General features: G+C 39.4%; 1 protein-coding gene across 1 annotated transcript in view; it reads right to left on the reverse strand.

Moving 5' to 3' along the window:
- Positions 1–3090, reverse strand: part of cyfip1 (cytoplasmic FMR1 interacting protein 1) — a 69824-nt gene extending 66734 nt beyond the window's left edge. The window contains exon 1 of the mRNA XM_035408325.1: positions 2786–3090. The gene's annotated coding sequence lies outside the window, so the exon portion shown is untranslated. The remainder of the gene's footprint in view (positions 1–2785) is intronic.
- Positions 3091–6000: the final 2910 nt, after the last annotated feature.

The following is a 6000-nucleotide window of genomic DNA, read 5'->3' on the forward strand; positions in this document are numbered from 1 at the left end:
AAGCTAAGCAGATATGGTCTCTCCTTAAATTATAGCTGAAATGTTTAATCCTTGTTAGTGACAAGCAGCAACCACAGACTCACCAAGCTCAGAAATAACAATGACTCACCAGTAACCAGTAATAATAAATATGGCATTTCTGCAGCTGTTCAATGGACAAGTATGCAACAAGGCCTTCAGTTCTTCAGCTAAGAAGATAAAATTAGATCTTCAGTGAGATCTTAAATAAATCCTGATTTATTTTAAGGAAAGCCAAAACAGTACTTATAGACTATGCACACATTATTAAAACTTTTTCTGAAAAGATATGTTTTATTCCCAGCCTTAAACTGAGATTGAATGGATTCAATTTCACGTTCAATATCCAGTTTAAGTAAAGGTTGCAAGTTCAACTCCTAAGTGCTGTCCTTGTACAAGGCGTCCAAGCGGACGTTCTTCAGTCAAATGTCCAGCTGTGTAAAAGGACATTGTGTAAAAATGCAAGTTAAAAATATAAGCTAGTGAGTCACCCAGGATAAGAGTGTTAAAGCAAACATGTAACACAACGCAAAAACTGTTCCCTAGGAACACCCTAGGAACTTGGACCTGGCAGAACAACGGAGGAAGAACCCACATCTTTGGTACAACTCACCTAAATTAACCTAAACAGTGTGCATAAAATGTCAATTTATAATAGGCTATACTCTACACTCAGCAAAATGGAGAACGCCATTGTGAAAATGTGCTATATTTGGTGATGAGTGGACAAATACTCATAAATACAGTGGATAAACTTACAAGTAAGCTAAACGGCACTGACTACCAGTGTAGTTAGCTATCAAATTGCTTAAATTTACAAGAAAATTTGTCAGAACATTTTATCCAGAGAAACATGATATGATATGACAAACATTTATCACAGGATTAACAAGGGAATTCTCTGAACAAGAGATTGTGTTCATGTTAGCGCCTTCTTAATGATGATTCGGACCTTAACTTGAGACTGAAGCAACAAAAAATATTTAATACACTGCATTTGTATCATTGTCTTGATGTTGTAGCTTGTCGTTATGCCTCCTAGTTTGACTAGTCATAACATTCTGACTGTGAACTGGACTTAATGTGTTTGTGGCTATGGATAACGGTTTCATGATGAGTATTGTACCTTATCGGACCTGTGTTTCGTAGTTGTTCCAATGACCTTGAGTATGCACTTACTGTACGTCGCTTTGGATAAAAGCGTCTGCCAAATAAATGTACTGTAATATTGTTCTCTCGTTTTACCTCTGCTGAGTAACCCGATTTTACAAAACAAAACAGGATAACCCCAAATATGTGCATGCCATCTATTTGAATAGACACTGGTCAAAAGCTGTAAATCTTGAAAGTACTACTGTTATATTGAACAATGCCCAGCCATTTACTGTTAAAGTCTAGAAATCACTGTCATCAGATGTAGAATGCCTTTCATCGACATGTTAACTCTGTATTTTTTTCTAAATGCTGTAACACTTTTAATCTGAATCGTATTTGTATTTGAAGGCATAGCTTCTGCAAATTGCCTGTTACCCTTGTTGTCAATTTTAAAAATGACAACAAAAAAAGAAAAACAGAATAAGCACAGAAAAGGCAGCACTTACAACTGTATGTTGCAGCTTAATGAAAGCAGTCACTGTACTGGCAAGATTTATCATACAAAATGACATGAATGAGTTTACGCTCAATACCAAGAAAGAGTGAATTATCTCCATGAATTTTGTTCATTCTTAGTATCTCTAATTATTACTTTTATTAATTACTAATTATTCCCATTTTCCGAAATAAGCACTTTTTTCAGGGGGAAACAGTTTACGTTCACACTCCACTTAAGTAAGCAATGCAAATTATCTGTGGGAAGTAGACTAAATTATGCTGAAAGATAATTGATTACTTATGTTACGTATTACTGATACATTTCCACAGATATCCAACAACAGACCACTGAACCACTGAAGATGCTAACTATCTAAACCCCATTCAGTCAATATTATGGGGTTAATAACGTCAAGCAATTAGAAAAATATACAGATAGCCAATTGAAATAATGATCACATCCAGAATGCCGTCTTGGAAGAGAGATAGTCTAGCTCGTAAGCTTAGGCATGAAAAATAGGCGTGAAAAATGCAACAGATGTTAGTCAGCGCTAGATGGCCATTAGCTAGGTAGCGTTAGCAAACTATTTATCCAATAAGTTTTAAACGGTGGCTAGTTCTACATTCTGGCGTGGATAGAGCTATGCTACTTAATCTAACGTTAGCCAGCCATGAACAAAATAAAGACAAAAAAGTTCAATGTTACTAGAGGCAACTACCATTAAGCGTCCAGATTTAACCATAACTAAACAAATGTGCTTAGCTAGTTTGAGAAATGTTTCCATTATGTATTAGCAAGCTACATAACAACCTAACGTCAGCAAGCCATCTTTTTAGGCGGAGTTCTAGTTTTCCAGATACCCTGGGTCCATAGCTAGCAAAGTTCGGAACTCCAAATCCACAATTCACTCAACAGCCACACATAGTATGAGTCACAGGCTGGCCTACAAGAATGAGCTGAAAGAGTGAGTGACTATTTATCGGAAATAAACTGCAATGTTCCCTTTTCTATTTCTGTCTCACTAACTCACTCGCTAAACTCCCCGTTGTAGTCATCTAGCTTGTTAGTTTAGTTCGCTTACCAACAAGATCAATATGATATGTAGATCACAACTCTAAAACAAATCAACGAGAAACGCAGACAACACCCAAGACTAACAACAAACTTTCTTACCTTAGCAATCCGTCGAAGCTAGCTAAGTTAGCTAGCCAACTGTCTGTGCAACCCAAACTTCCTTAGGAAATCAAGGCAAAAATCCCATTCACCAAGATGGTTCACCAGTTACCAAGCCCGCTGGGCAATGTGTGTCCCTTCGCCTCAAAGGAAAACTTATTAACTATGTAGACCGCAAAATACTTCTGTAAACTTTCCTTTTTCCGGTCACCGCTGATTCCTGCCACGGCCGACAGTGATCGCAGCCAGGCAGGGACAGAGAACCCGAGCTGGGAGTTCCTATCTCGCAACTAGCAAGCCAGTTGGTTTAGGGAGCAGGAAACTTCGGTGGGGTGTAATGCACATAAAATGAGCTAGGGGCGTACAATGCAGCGAAATATTTTGGAGCACTGGTAACGTTTGGCGCTGCATGTCACTATAAAGACGATGCTGTTATTATTCAGTGGAGGGCAGCAGTGGAACTCAGGGACAAAAATGTGATATTACCAATAATGCACAGACAGCGATCCATCAATAAGTGTAATGTTAACCTAACAAACAACAGTTTGTAATGTAACTAAAGTACCATTAGACATCAGAATTAGAATCAAATTTATTCACCAGGTAAGTTTGCACATACAAGAAATGTGCCTCAATTTTCTCTCAAAGATCACATTAAATAATACATAACAGCAATTGTAATATAACAGCATATATAACAGCAGAATATTTATGAGTAAGAGAAGTAAGAGAAACAAATGGAAATACGTATATACAATTAAAAATGAAAATGAATATATATATAATTTAATGTAATTATGAAGTATGTTACGCTTCCTTGCTCTGTGAGTCTGCGTGCACGCGTGCATGTCTTAATCCTGCAGGTGGAGCTGATTGGGGCTTGATTGCCTGACTATGCACACCTGTGTCGACTGGATAAAGCCTAAAAACACCTCAGCTGAGAGACACCTTTTTAAGACTCCCTTTGCTTTTGTGTGATAATTTTCTGCTACTATATTTTGTGTGTTTTTGTTTTGTTTATGGCATTTGTTGCGCTGCTGTCTGTTGTTGCGCCCAATTATTGGAACTTGGGTTGGCTTTTGGGACGTAACAAAATGGTATATAAAAATGAACAGAATTATGTATACGCATTATGAGAGTATTGAAAATGTATATGGGTATAAGCAATAGTAAAAACAATAAAGTAATAACATTGTAAATAATGTAGGTAATACTGCAACACATTATACAGGCTATATTATAATAGTTATCCAGGTCGGGACAGTTAGTGTAGGGACTAGATACCAGCAGTAGAGAGCAAGCTGCAAGTGCAAAGTGGTATGGTGGTGTGCATTCAGTTCTTTATAAGGACCAATGCCCATGGGAAGAAGCTGTTCTTGTATCTGTTTTTTCTGATTGTCTGGATTTGCTTCCCTGAGGGGAGAGCTTAAAATATGTGGTGGCCAGGGTCTGAGAGGTCAGCAATGATCTTTCTTGCCTGTTTTCTGGATGTGGAGCCATAGGGGTCCTTGAGGGTCGGCCAGTTGCATCCTATGGTCCCCTACACAGAGCGGACGAAGTGCTGCTGTCTGGCCCTGTGCCTTGTGGTGGCCAACCCATCCAGACAGTTGTGCAGGGGCTGGGGATGGATTCAATGATGGCAGTGTAAAATTGAGCCATCAGAGTCTAAGGCAGGTTGAATTTCTTCAGATGTCTCAGGAAATAGGCTACATTCTCTGCTGGGCCTTTTTGGTTATTGTGGTTACATTTGATAATCTATCTTTGCAACACATCTAGAACAAACATTATTCAAGGGGAAACTCAAAGAAAGAAAAAAAGAGGAAGTTTATCTAGAAGGAGTCTGGAAACCATGGTGCAATCTGAAGAGTTCAGTCTGCATTGGAATATGGGTGTCTTGACTGCAGTGGGAAGCTCATTCTACCACCGGGGGGCAGAACAGACAGGACATGCAGGTATGCACGGGGGAGGTGCCACATGCCAAGAGGAAGCAGAATGGAGGAGTCTGGTAGACGTTTTGGGCCTGATGATTTTTTGAAAGGAGTTGTCCCTTTAGCTGCCTGATAGGCTAGCACCAAAGATTTGAATTTGATGTGAGCCAATATAGTTGCCCAGTGGAGAGTGATGAGAAGGGAGTGACATGGCTAAGTGGTGGTTGTAGATCAGATAAGCAGCAGTATTCTGAATTAGCTGCAGAGGTGTGATGGTGGAGGCAGGGAGGCCAGCAAGGAGAGAGGTACAGTAGTCCTGGTGGGAGATGATAAGAACCTGGACTAAAAACCTCAGTTTTACACTAGACCCCAGAACTGCAAAGAATAGAAAGAAAAGAAACAAGACCAGATCAAAACCTAGTATATGGCTGGACCTAACACACGTGATCCGGCCGACCAATGGTATAACTTTATAACTCGGCCGACCAATGGTGTAACTTCATCACTCACTCAGTCACAGACATTCGCGTTTGTACGGCTGGCCCCGCTGTTGCGGTCCAGCCAAAAATAGTAATGCAGCTCTCTTTTTAAACAGTCTTTTAAATAGGAGTTGATGGTCAACAGTATCAAATACTTGTTGGTCTATTATTTTCTGTCCAAAGCATTTATGGCATCAAAGCCACCTGGGTGCCCTTTTTATGTAGATAGCTTAAAAGACCACAGTATCACCTAAGTGATGTTGCAGGCAGCGTTTGATGACTGTTTCAGAGTATGCTAATGTTACAGTACAGTGCTCTCCATGATTATTCACTCACTTCATGAAGATGAGCAAATAAGGCTCTATGAAATAAACAATACAGGCAAAATGAGCCATATTGCATGCACAAAACGAAATGTTACGTTCCTTTATACTAATATCATTTTCCCCATTTTTGAGCATGCAGTACAACTCATTACCTGCATTGTTTATGTCATTTTAAAGGGCACATCACTGGGAGAGTGAGGCTTCACAGCATTGGAGGAGCTACTATATGCTCACTATTGGGAACAAATCATTGTTATTTTTATTTTTTGCTTGTGTCACGGGCAAGGGGTTTTGGACCCAGGCGCAGAGTGGGGAAAAAAAACACGAAACTCAAAAATGTAGATACAAAAGACTTTACTAACAAAAACAGAACAAAGAGCCACGGTGGGCAAAAATACAAACTCCAAAAATATATAAGATAAAACGGAAAACAAGAGGAACTCAAAACACGGGCAGGGCAGAACACAGGCAGGCAGAGTACA

Source organism: Anguilla anguilla, chromosome 3 (assembly GCF_013347855.1).
Source record: "Anguilla anguilla isolate fAngAng1 chromosome 3, fAngAng1.pri, whole genome shotgun sequence".
NCBI lineage: Eukaryota > Metazoa > Chordata > Actinopteri > Anguilliformes > Anguillidae > Anguilla > Anguilla anguilla.